General features: G+C 38.0%; 1 non-coding gene across 1 annotated transcript; it reads left to right on the forward strand.

Annotated features, from left to right (window-relative positions):
- The first annotated feature begins 13,960 nt into the window (after nt 1-13,960).
- LOC117831688 lies at nt 13,961-14,087 on the forward strand. Its single transcript, XR_004635049.1, has one exon. It is a non-coding gene; the product is annotated as a U6atac minor spliceosomal RNA (small nuclear RNA).
- Nucleotides 14,088-14,332: the final 245 nt, after the last annotated feature.

Consider the following 14,332-nt stretch of genomic DNA (forward strand, 5'->3'; position numbering starts at 1 on the left):
GGGATAATGTTTGCTTGCTATGCATCTCAGTAATGGAAAGATTTCATTTCTGCTGAAGTTTGTATAACATGTGATATTTAATATTTTCACATTTTGGCAGCTTAATATGTATGAGCTACACAAAAAAATAAAAAAGGGAGAAAATAAAAAAGATGTGAATAAGACTTGAACAGAAAAGAAAGACAGAAATGAACGTAGGTCTGCATTTAAGTGTGTGCATGTGCATGCTTCACATCTCATTCTCAGCAAGCCTTCAATCAAAAGGTGATTTACAAGATGAGGTTTCTGTTACCACATTTTACTGCCGACAGCCCTGTGAGCAGGGGCTTTTATCTGGCAGGGGCTCAAAACCTAAGAGTAACAAGTTAGGCCTTCTTATTTGGCGGTGGTTTCCGACTGCAACAGTTCTCTTCAGAGGGAGAAGACGGAGGAGGTTGGTTAGATTAGATGGCTGTAAAGAGGAGGGGTAAATCACAGCGGCAGAAGAAGGGGGGAGCAAGAACGATGAGAGAGAAGACAGTGTGCTGATGTGATGATAAAAGTTGAACACGAGACAAGAGGACAGACTCAGTGTTGGTGTATAGTGATAATATGTGAATGAAAAAAGGGCTATTCAAGGACATTGCTGAGATTAAATGCAATGTACGAAAGAAAGAAAAAAAGAAAGAAAGAAAGAAAGAAAGAAAGAAAGAAAGAAAGAAAGAAAGAAAGAAAGAAAGAAAGAAAGAAAGAAAATAGGATTCAAGTGAGACTGGTTAAGCAAGTATATTTTCCCACACTTCTGGCTTCAGTAGAAAACTTAAGAATAATTATACTGAGGGACATTTCTTCTTGATTCAAGAGTAAAATTTTAAATATCAACTTGGTAAAGAAGCTCACAAATGCCAAGATAAGCATTTTCTTTTTTTTCCTTAGCGTTCACAGGATTAGACAACAATGGTATAAAATACATATACAAGCGCCTTGTGCCATCAAAACTGCACATGCTATATGATTAAATAAAAACAAATACACAAATCCAGCTAAACCCAAGACCATGTTCAACAAATAATAATAAAAAGGAGCATGAACATGTCAGCTGATAGGATTAACAGATGGAAGTACAAGAGGCATTGACTCTACTTGTGACTCTGACTCTTGTGACTTTCTTGTGCCCTGCCCCAGATTGCAATAGCGATGGAGTGAGGAAGTAAAGAATGGTTTCCCAAAGACATAGGGTGTAGTGTGTGGAAATGTGGGATGTGTGACAAAACCATAGACTGTATAAATAATGGACGTAGTACCCGTGACGTCACCCATCTGTTTCTGAAGCGCTGTTTTGAAGCCGATCGTCGGCGGGAGCCATATTGGATATTCTGAAGTCAACCTAACTTCTGTCGAGGTGGCTTTGAGCCTCCTAGCCAACAGCTACAGTGTTCCCCGATTGTCAATCAAGTCAGCTGTGCCTCTAATAATGGAAAACTCGTAATCTTAATATCTTCAAATTGCAATTACGTTGACCCACTCAGCTCCTCCCTCCTTGTTGTTATTGGACCGGAGATCTGATTCTGGGAGCTGTGTGGCACATTTAGAATGAAGTCAAGCTCGTCAACAAGTGCGGCAGTTTTGAAATATGTAAAACATAACACATCAACAACAGTTGATGTGTTTCTCAGAAACAACAGAAAACAAAAATCGCTCTCAGTCGTTCATTCAGTTCAGTTCAATCTTCTTTTCAAAAAGAAAGACACACACACACACACACACACACACACACACACACACACACACACACACACACACACACACACACACACACACACATTACTATTGACAGATTTACTCCTGGAGCACTTTCAATGTAAGTGATTGTAGACAATCCATCCATACTAGTTTATCTTAAGTTCAAAAGAACGGAAACGGGACATGAAGAAGGGCATGGAGATGGGATTTGAAACATGTGTGAACAAGTGTGAAAGACACAGAAAACATAACTTTAGAGCAAAATTGTCAGAAAACTGGAACCGTAAGAAGGCCATGCAGGGCAGGGCAAAGTGATTCCGTATGTGCTGTAGATTGCCTGACAGGGGCTTGATTATTTATGGGGTGCATTTATTCATCCGGGAAGAGAAGTCCAAAGAGAGATTGAACAGATGACCAGAGGATGACAAAAACAGACTTAGGTTTCTGTGAATGTATGAAATTAAACAGGAGATATTTGGTGTGCCACCTCATGAACTGTATTAATGTGATTCTATTTAGGACTATTTAGTTTAGCAATGTTGCATCCACATAACTTTGTTTGGTGTTTTTTTTTTTTTAGTATTTTGTGATTAGAATATGAAATAAACTTCTTAAATGTCATACTTTCTACTTTCTATTTCTATAAATTCTATATCAGTGGCTGCACCACTTTCCTCTCTTCTGTAGCCATGATTTAGGCTTGCTATGGTAGTGCAAAACTTTATTCATGTAGGCACACTCTTGGAAGAGAGGGATATGGTGGGAAGAAGCTCATTTGCATTTTAAGAGACACACACACCAACAGTTGTAAACATGAGACAGACATTCCATTCATTCACATACATTTGCAAAAGGGGGACCGTGTTACATGATTGGGTATGAAAGGGGTTAAAAGGAGTATGATATGGAACCTTTAATATCTCCAAAATGGACGAGTTATTAAAAATCTCACCTTCAAGGGGCGACGGTGGCTTAGCGGTCAGAGATGATCGGTTTGACTTCCGTCCGTTTGCTGCATTTGTTCTCCCACTCTGCTCTCCACATTGCCTTTCTCTCTTCAGCCATCCTATCCAATAAAGGCAAAAATGCACCCCCAAAAAACACAAAAAACATCCTTGTGGAGTGTGTAATATAGAAATCAGCTGATGAAGAACTTTCTTGTAAAAACGGGGATTAGAACATGAGTGTTTGGGGGGATTCCTGGGATTTTGGAGCAAGCCTCAAGTGGCCAGTTGAGGAAGTGCACTTTTTTTTGCTTTTACATTCATTTTTCTCTTGCAGTGGATTTTCCGTATTACATAAACACCTCTGACTGATCTATTACTTTTAGACAGTGTAGGCAGAGAGGAAAAGATGCTTTTCTTCACTCTTCTCCTTCCTATGACAAAACACTGAAGCCAGTCCTCAAATAGTCAATCCACCCTCATATCACCCACTCCATCAGGAGGGGAAGTTCAAGTTTTTCCTACTATTTCCTCCTCCATCTGGCTGGCATTCTCTCTCCACATTCACCATCTTCTCTCATTCCTCTTTTCAGTTTCTAATCCTTTATTTACCTTTTTTCTGTCATATACAATGCAGTCTGTCTGTCTGTGTGGTAACCCACCTTGTGCCTCTCCCTCATGGTTTATCTTGATATTACATTCTGCTTTAACAACTTCTCTTGGGAATTCTCATACGACCTCTTACCGCAGTTGAATTTCATTACCACCCAAACACACTGAGAAGTACATTTTGATTAACGTAGATTTCATAAAGTGAATAATCAATAATTGTTAAAGCAGATGGTATTGTTATTTAAATTTAAATTATGAGAAAATCAATAGATGCCCTGTACTGATGCTGGTTTCAAGAACAGATTTGTAATTTAAGTCAATTATGGTAAACCTAAAGATATCTGCAGTATACATGCGTTTCTTTTACAATTTGGACAGACGGTAATCTAAACATTCTAATGGGGCATTCATAACAAATACGAATAAGACAAGATGAGCGTATAACGCAAATTAATTTTCTTCATTTACGCAAATTTGCAAGAGTCGAAATATCTGATATGAGGAATCCAATGAAAATTCATGTCATGGTCACTTGCGTACACGCAACTTTAATGCACAAATAGAGTGAGTTAACACAACATTTCCCACAAATACAAACACGAAAAATGTTTTGTTTTAACACGCTCACTAATGTCATGTTTGATGTGAAAGCGACATTAGTTCCACTGACATGAAATATACACATTTGATACATATCTTCTACTACTTGCATACCTGTATTGCCTGATAAAATACATAGTTTTGACAATCAAATTTGGTAGAAATACTTCTCAGGTGTATATGTGTAAAGTTGTAAAAACATAAAAATGTATATCATAGGAAAACCAAAAGATTTCACTGAGTCATTGTACACGGTTTCTGGAACAGTCAATCTGTCATGTCCCAGCTCTTGTTTAGTCTGGAATCCGTTCTAAACGCAGTTTATGCTTTTTAAAAATGAACATAATCAAGTCTGTGGGCTTTGGGCGGGATGGTGGGTGGGTCTCCTTTCTTTTCCTCAAGTTAATGTACATTTTTAAGAGATTTGTTGCCATAGCTTTGTGATGTGTGACTGTATTGACAAGATGAAAAGCAAACATTTATACTTTGAGCCTCTTTTGGGAAAAGGGAAGTAACATAAAACCACATGCAGCAGGCAAATTACAGTTATTTATTGCTAAAAGAAGTCAAATTAACTTTGATAATTCTAGAAAGAGTGAGGCCGAGTGCAACTGGAAGGAGCTGTGGGTGCCGAGTAAGTCAATAAACTATAAAAAAAAAAAGGAGGACTAACTTGGGTTGATAATCTGACTTTCTGAGAAGTGAAAAGAACAAAAATAACCATACCTACAATGTACTCACCAAACAAGAGCAGCACCCCTAAACCTAATGTGACTGACAGAAAAATACTCATACTAATCTAAACCTGGTCAAATACAGAAATATGGATCAAGTGCCTCAGACACAACAAACAGCTTTTCGAGTTCTAGTTAGAACAAGCAACCGGGAGGCACAGTAGCAAGCAGGTTTCTGCCAAGGCTGTGCTCTCTTCTGATTGGTTTCCTCCTCCAGCAGCATCCCAATCAGGCTCCTCCAGCCAGAAGCACAGGTGGAAGCACTCTCAGCCCTAGATGAAGACTCATACCCAGCCACACAGACACCCACATACACACAGAACAGTACACAGCAGGGTTTCTAAAGCACACAAAAGAGGGGGTGTGGTAGTGGCTGTGACAATATCAGACTAAACAAGCAAGAAACATGTACAAGATAAAAGCACATCAGCAGCAGTTTACAGGCTTACAACTACCTCTCAGATGCAGGACATTCAATGTCTGTAAACATAACTCAAATATCACTTAAGTTCAGATAAATGCTAGCATGATCCTAACTCCATTTATAGTCACTAAGGAAAAAACGGTCCTTTTGTTCCAATTCAATCTATGGATTTTGAGATACTTTTCTGCGTGAATGAAAATCTGACATACATACTGTATATACACACACACGCACACACACATATCTATTTTATATATATAAGTATTTATGTTGTGTTACGTATGTAAGCCCTACAGACTGTGGCAACAAATTTCCTCGTAAAAGGACAGTAAAGGTCTGTCCATCCGTCCATCCATCATTTCATTAAACTACATATTAAACAACTAGATATAAATCTGTTGTTATATTAAAAGTCTGCTAAAAAGCCTAAATGTCTGAGTCTGTCCATAGAAATCACAGTAACTTTCTCCTGGCGCCAGACTGAGCTATCCATAAATGTTTTTTGAAAGCATTAAAAACCTTTTCAGTTGTTTTTTTTATTTATTATGTTTTGTGAGAGTGTGTTAGAATTCAAAATACCATACTCCACAGCCAAATTAGCTACAGCAATCTACCCTGACAGTTGGTGCCCAGCAGGAGTCAGAACAGAACATGAGAGATGTAGAGCCAAAGAGAGCTGAAACATCATCTAAAGTTTGTATCTGTTTTTAAGATTCATAACCAACCACTAAAAAAATGGGAGCAAATCCAGCAAAAGAATTGCCTGGGGTAAAGAGAATCCTCACCAGCACAATGTAATGTTTGGCCTGTTTTTAAAGTTTGATTTGCTCAGTTACTCGTTTCACACTTTACCATTGATAAAAAGGTTGAAGGAGGGAACTTTATTTTAGTTTTACTTTTGCTCTGGTTAGAGTGGGAGGAATTTCAAGAAGGATAAAAAAAAACTCCCATGTCTGTTTTAAATTCCACTTTTTAGAACACATTAACTCCAAGTTATGCATTAGGTTGAAAAAAATATTTACTTCATATCAGCTCTTGGCCTATTTTTCAGCCTCTTGCTGGTGTGAGAAGGTTCAGGAGAGATGAAATAGAGTGTATTCAGGCACTCAGAAATCACTAATAAGAAGCGGCTTTAATCCTTTCATTAAAAAGAAAAGTGTGGAAACGGTTGTGCTGACTAGATTATATAAAAGAAACTCTAAGCAGATAAATAACTCAGGTGAAAGGAAGAGAAAGTGGATGGTAAAATGTGCATCATAAGTTGGTCCTAGTTAAGTCCTCACAACACCGGCAGGTAAAGATGTATCCAATGAATTGCACAATAAAAACATGACTTGAGTTCCTAAAACATACTGTAACCTTGGATTGCAAACGATTAATTATATTTTTCTTCTCTGTATTAACCAATTTGTGTAGAGAGAGTAGAGGTTCATGACACAATTTAAGCAATCATATTTGCAAGAGCAACAAGGAGGCAACGATGAAAGGGGTAAATGACCAGAAGAAACAAGGGGGAGTGAGAACCTTTCTGTGGTACCTTTTTGCTTTTTTTTAATTGTAAACATTTGATGCAAATCTAAGTAGCCATCCTGCATCGTTATAAAGAGATACTGATGTCTTAACGAAGGATGTCTGGGGCGCCATGTGCCTTGGTGCGCCCCATATACAGAGGCTATGGTCCTCATCGCAGCAGTTGCAGGTTCAACTCCTGGCCTTGACCGTTTGCTGCATGTCTTCCCCTACTCTCTGCTCCCCACATTTCATCTCTCTCTTCAGCTATCCTGTCCATTTAAGGCGAAAACGCCCAAAAATAAAAATGAAAGGATGATGTCTAAAATGTGCAATAAAACCAAATCAAAAACTCACGAGATGACACATACTTCCTTTATTCCAAACAAAGGACCTACATCATTGGGACAAAGAGATAAAGTTTAAGTAGGAAAGTGTAACCGGGGACTTTGCGAGCACGCCTGTGAGGTCCTTAATAAAGCCATCATATAGTTCCTGTCCAAATATACAAAAACAGCACTTCTGAAACACAAATGCAGGCAGAACCTGCCATAGTTAAATGAAAAGCTATGGCATGTAATGAAAAAAAAAAGATTTAAAATCAGGTTTAGAAAATGATAGAATTATATTCAAAAGCTTTAGATTTAAAAGCCTCAGAAACAAAGTAACAGCAGCGTAGGAATACTTTTCACTAGCAAGGACCACGCCATACAACAATATGAGTTAAAACATTTGATGAATTATTTGTGTGTAGTGTGGCCCAGCAGAAGCAGACTCAGGAGGGGGGTTCTGTCTCTGCTTTATCCTGCCAGAGCTGATCTTGACTCAGCCTGTACCTGGAATTAGACAAGGGCAGAGAAGAAGGGAGCACAAGTTGAGTAGAAGGTGATAAGGAAAAAGGTTAATTGAAGTAGAGTAAGGTGAGGAAGGGTGGGTTGATTATTTGTCATGAGTTGATCCTGTTTGGTTTGGGATTTTTCCTTGTATTTTATCTGTCTTTGTTTCATTTTTGATTTTGTAGATTTGTGTTTCACACCTTATTTCTTCCCTATGTTTACTCTGCGTTAGTTATAAGTTATCCTTGTCTTCCTCTTGTTATTAGTGATCTATGGCTGTTTTTGAAACTGGATACTATACTAGTAGTACGTACTGATTTGGCCAAAATTCAGTGTGTAGTATACAGTATATGAACTAGACCAAAACTACCTGGATACTGAACTGATTCGAAAAAAAAATTCTTAGTGTGCAGCGGACCAATCTGTTTCCCACAATGCACAGCACTAACATTCAGCTTCTTATTTTTTCTGTGTATGATGGAGGCACTCAGTTTTTAGGTGCTGTGAAAATTATTAAATTAAATTATTAATTTTTTTAAATTATAAGTGGATGCTACAGAAGCAGTTTCGCTATCGGCTTGGTCGTTGCTTACTTTCGCTTTCTGAAACCGGAAATCCAGCGAAGCCTCCAGCATACTGCAAAACAGATCCAAAAGAATAGTCATACTACATAATACCTTCAGACGCAGGATGCAGTACGGACTGCATGTTACGTTCATAGGTAGCATGTAACAGGCCATTTTGGAAACAGCCTATGGCGTGTGTTTTAGTCTGGTCTATTGTGTTTCCTGTTTTATTTTGTAGTTCTTTATCTCTGTGTTTCCAGTTTAGTTTTACTTCCTGCCCTTGTGTGTTTCCTTCCTTTTTTATTAACTTCATTAGTTTCACCTGTGTCCTGTGTCCACAGGTGTTGATTATTCTGTATTTAGTTTCTCTGTTCTCCTGTCCTGGGTTGGATCATTCTGTCACATTGGGAAAAAACGGAGGAGGTCTCATGTGGAAAAATTAAAGATTTAATTACAAAAAGACTAAAGGTATTTTTAATGGTTATTTTTCATTTTCAAAGGTCCAGTTACACATAGTTCTGAGAAATGAAACTGATTATCTGAATTTTGTTCACATAAAGGAAATACAGGTTGACAACATTTTATCAGAGCTAAGGACAAGGCTTTTGATACTGTTAACCGCTCCGTCCTTTTATCAAAGCTGTCAAATTTTAAACTCTTGTCAAATGTTAAAAGGATATTATATAATATTCACAACACCGCTCCCCCCATTGATGATCTTTGTGCAGCCCTGCTCTGAGTCATTAGGTAGAGCCCTGAGGTCTGCCTCCAGACAAAACTGCAACATTCCAAAATGAATTTCTTCCTCTTCTCAGTCTGTTAAGATTCAATTAATCTTGTGGGTTTCTCTGTTTATCATAAACAGTATGCCATCTGTTCTTATACGCTTTCAAAATCTTGAATGTGTTACCACCTCCTGCTTTTACGCTTCCTCTTCCTGCATACACCCCTCCACACTCACTCACAAAGGTGTAATGGAACAAATGGTGCTCTTTTTGTTATTTCATGAAGCAGTGACCAGAACATGAAAGTCCCAAAGATGATGTGTTGCGTTCTTGTCTGTTTATTTTTCTCTTCATTCAAGGGTGGTGTTGGGGGGTAAGGAAGACAGGGAGGTTGGTTTGAGATAATCTTTGCAAACGTCTAGAACGTGTCATTGCAAGGACAGCAGAGGCATTAAATGGACTTTCAAAAGTTATGTGACACACTACTTCAATAATAAGACATTCATTATGTTGTATTATGTTACATATATTTAATTGTATTTACAGCTTTATTCATTAAGCACTTCTTTCAACAAAGACACTTGCTTTGGTCAGCCATCACTGATAAAGAAAGAGTGGGCAGGAGAGGATGCTGTTAATAACAGCCTTTTAGCTCAATTACAAAACGACACATTTTCATTTATTGCACACTGAACACCCCCCACCCTCTGTGAGTGCGTGTGTATTAGTGAACAAGAGCTATGATTACTGCAAGCAAACAGTTTAAATGTAGCACATGATGAGTCTTGACTGAGACATTGTAGGAGTTTACTGGTCAGCATTTAAAATTACTATTAATTTCTGTCATATCAACCTATAAATTAACCTACTTAAACTCCTTGTCAAAATCATAGATACAGGCACATATCTAATTAACACAGGCAGAGTCCTTTGGGTTAATGAGAAGTCAAAGAGCCGGGAACAACAGATGATAGAACATCATCTGAGTGCCTGAGTGCAAACCTTTCTCCTGCCCCTGCTCGGTCAAAAGGTATACAGGCAGATGAGATATTTAATTAGGATTTTTACACCATGCCTTGTATTGTGCATTGGATACAAGAAAAGTGTCCTGCAGCCTGTTAATTAAAGAGGTGATCACTTTAAAGAGGTGATCACTTTCATCATATTGCAAAATTAGAACTGGTAAGGTATCCCAGATGTCACTGTGAAGTGTGTTCAGAAACAAAACAATCAATTTTCTCATATTTCTCTCATATTTTTTTCTCTTTTATTTCTTCTGTAGCCTTTTAAAATGGACGCAAATATAATAACAAGAATTAGAAGGAGGGAGGTTACACACTACAAGAAATATATCTTGTGTTTTGATGCCAACACAAGAACTTAATTTTTACACCAACCTAGTATTTAGACACAAGCCAAAAACCAACCAGACAACTGGTTACCTGCATTATTTTTAGCAAGCTGAAATAAAAGTGGCACGCAAAAAGGAAGATGAAAAGACAACAGGATGAGTGTTAAGCTCAAACTTATAAAAAACATCTTGAAGAAACAGCATCGAGCAGGATAGGCTCAGCGGATCGGCATTACTCCCAATGGAGAACAGCAGAGCATGAAATTGTGACCTAAACTGTACTGTAGCAGGATTTGCTGAGTGCAATAATGAACTTGTACTCGGTAGGCACAGGTTTTTGTTGTGCATCTTAATTCTCTCCAGGGTGGCACAGGCTGGTAGTTTGGGTTTTCAATGAACTAAACTCATCCTAACATCACCAATGCATCCATTGGTAAAGTTACTTTGTCCATCCATTTGTCCATCCAGCCGTTTTGTAAACAGTCATGCAGGCCACATGTCATCAGTCTACCTACCACACAATATGACTTTCCATTCATGCATTAGTCCAGTTGCCCTGTTCTCCATCAGCAAAGACACCCTTCCATCCTAGTTGGATTTGAACCATCTTCTGCAGGCAAAGGTCAGGTCACAGATTGAATCAGTTTTAATTATATAGGATTAAACCATTGATTCAATTATGTTTGGTTTTGGATTGGTGACAAAGTCTTTGAATTATAGACATGCCTCTCCATATTTTCATCAACTCCACAACCTCACTGTGATCTTTACCACCACTGCCGGTTGCTTAATGACTAACAGAAAAAGACTAGTCAGCTCCCAAGGAAGTGTTAAGTATGTCTTCGGTGAAAGACTGTTTTCAGAGATCTTCCTCTGAACATATAAAAGGTTAAAACCAACTCTCTTCTCGGACAGTTTTTCATTTTAACAGGGAATTCAGTAAATGACAGGAGGTACAACATTTTCCACTCAGAAGCCCTTCATTAGAGGTGGCGCACTCACGCCAGCCTTTGGTTTGGTTCAAAGGTCAAGCCACCTAAAGCTAGCTCTTTTAGCTCCCAATGGTTAGATTTGCCCTTTCACACATGTGCTTCATTACACATAGCTTGGCCCCAAAACACATTCCAGGCCACATGTAAACTGCATTAGATTTAGTGCTGTGAAAAAAAGAAGTTTTAAATTGTTGGTTTTGTCGCACTTGGAAACCAGTGCCATATGGCTCCACTTTTAGCTTTTAATATGTGGTTGTGTTGCTAGGAGGAGTTGGGAGGAACCAAACTAAATTCAACAAACAACAACAACAACGCCAACATTTAGACATTCATTTGATTTAGTGTGAATATAATTAAAACGCAAAAAAGGGAGACTTTTAGGCAACATGAAAATCTGTCTAATTTATAAATATCAGTTCCTTATGGAGCCGCAGGGATTCAATCTTATTCTGACGGTACATCTGGGTCTGTAATTACTGAGTATTGTTTGGAAAAAATCCATACTTTAATTTGTATGAGAAATTATTTGCTTAGTAATGGTTGTCCTCATAAAATCTGTGACAGCTAACCCATTGTATCCTCATCTCATAGAGGATAAGTCCACTTAACTTATGTGTGTACGTGTGTGCGTGTGTGTGTATGTGTGTGTGCGTGTGTGTGTGTGTGTGTGTGTGTGTGTGTGTGTGTGTGTGTGTGTGTGTGTGTGTGCGTGTGCGTGTGTGTGTGCGTGTGTGTTTGTGTGTGTCTGTGTGACTAGAAGTCGGAAAATGAAAAAATCTGTGAAGAGCAGTGAGAATGCAAGGCTGCTGTTGCCCCTCATAATTACTTCTTGAGATTTGTGCACACTGGCTGAATACACCCCGTACTATTGGCAATTATGTTTAGCTACCAGTTTTGTCAGACAAATATGTGGAATAAAAACATTTTATGACTGATTTTACAGCATCAATATACCAGTTTGACCCCATTACAAGGTGTTCTTTTCCATATGTAAAAGTGGGATTGTCTTTTATTTAGGGTGTAGTCTTTTGAATGCCACTTGAGGAAGCAGCAGCCAGCAATCTGAGGCACTGACCTGCTATAGACAATGTTCAAGCTTTGATCTTGAGATCAGGAGAGCCGTTCATCATTCTAATAATTCAGCACAGACATTTTATGACATGAATCTGTGTCAACAGAGATTCAAGCTTGCAGTGGAGTCTTCACTGATCGCTGAGCTGCAGGGGTTTAATACGTTATCACTTCACGTTATCACCCACTCCACATTTGAGTGCAGCATCCTCCTCTCCCTGCATTACAGTTTTGTGTTGATCTCTAAAAGCTAATGAAGGTGAATGGGGCTCAGTGTTTATTTGCATTCAAGGAGGGAAGGTGAGATCTGATCACAAGTGGTCACTGGAGAGACATTTGAAGACTGGCGATAATGAGTGGATGCTCATACTTCAAGGTTTCTACTTGTGATACTTTTACCTGTGAGGCATGTTAATATCAGGTCAGAACAACCCTTTCAAGACGGAGCATGTTAAATGCAACCAAATATAATAAAATACTTTATTCTGACTGCGATGATGACATGCCATTTAATATGGACACAAGGGGACACCTTCAGAACCAGAGTTTACAGAGGAAGAACAAGACACAACAGTCTGAAGGAGAGAAGGGAGAAACTTTTGTGCTAACTGGAGAGCAGGAGAGATCCGAGGTTAAGTGGTGGTGGGTTTAATATACATTTTTTCTTCATTTTTTTTCATCAGTGCATCATGAGAGTCAGCTTGTCCCCAAAACAAGATGAAACCTGCACTGAAAGCTAAACACAACATTAGCAAGGGTGCCAATAGGGAGAGAATGAGCTAGAAGAAGGAAACTCATCCAATTTTCATTTGCAGGCTGCTGTGGCCAAAACTCTCATTTACTGTATAAACTCAGGGCTGCCAAGAGCTTGTGTCCAAATCAAATAACTGAGCCCAGCAGACACTAAAAATGCTTCCACTGGTGGACTCTATGGCCAATTTATATTTAGTCTAAAATGAGCACAGATGGGAAGGTTTTTTTTTTCCATGCTGATGTTTGCTCTAACTTATCTCACCATCAACATAACCTGAACCTGTGAGATTGATAGAAGAAGTCAAAAAAAGTTGTTGTGCATGTCATGAGTGTGTATTTAAGTTTGTGTGTATGAGTGTTAGAGAGAGAGTGCAGAATCTTAGTTTCAAATCCTCAAGAAGAGGGATTCTGGTGTAAATTTATACATTTCATATTCATCTCTTCACCATGACATTTTTGTCAAAATCACAAATTAACTGTTATGCAACAGAATATCCTGTCTGAAAACCAGCATCCCTAGAAGGCATTTTCCTCACTATTAGTTCTAATGTGACCTCAGGCAGTGAGGAAAATCATGCAGCAGATTAAGCAGAATTACAGTGTCCAGTGAAATATGATTTAAACCATAACATGTGTTTGCATTTGAGAAGACGGGATTTGATGAATCAAGCTAGAAAGTAGTTTGGCTCTGAATTTTATTTTTCTGCTCATCTGTCTTCATGCATCTCAGCAGCAATCCCCACATTTTTTTTTACTTCACTTGAGTACTCAAAATGTACTTGTATATCACTAAACGTACACTGTTCATTTAACTTACATAAAACATCTACACACTAAGAAATTCTAGGTTAAAAAATACATACTAGGTTTTTTTTAACTCAGCTGCTGAGTAACTATTGGACCAAACCAACGCTGGGTTAACTTACCCAACAAGATAGGTTGATTGTACAACATACGTATATGGGTTGATAATTTTACCCAAACTACTGTAATGTATTTTACAACTGCTGTACTGAGCTTATTATTATTATTATGGGTTCATCAACAGATTGTTTTCATGTTTTAATAAAGTAAAATTTGTTTAAAAAATAAAATAAAAAAAATGAAATAACTTTTTCTTAGTGTTGTATGAGGGGAGAGAAGGTTAGCACTCCCCTTGACAAGGATGGAATTGGCCCTCGTGGCCTTCAACACATATATGGTTAAGTCATTGCTACATTCTTCGTGACATCTCAAACAATGATTTAAAAAAAGGAAGAGAAAAAAAATAGATAAAAAGATATAACTTTTTAAACTGTATTTACAGATTTTACCATGACAAAACATGAAAGTAACACTACAGATTTAGTATTTGTTTGGTTAGCCTTGTTTTTTATTTCAGTTAAAAATGTTTAAGACAGTCCAGTTTCTGTTATTTCATCAGTTTTCATTAACGATGTTAACTTTGTTGCTGAGTTTACTGCTATTTGTTAGAAACAAAACCTTTCCTCCTT

This window comes from Notolabrus celidotus, chromosome 19 (assembly GCF_009762535.1).
Source record: "Notolabrus celidotus isolate fNotCel1 chromosome 19, fNotCel1.pri, whole genome shotgun sequence".
NCBI lineage: Eukaryota > Metazoa > Chordata > Actinopteri > Labriformes > Labridae > Notolabrus > Notolabrus celidotus.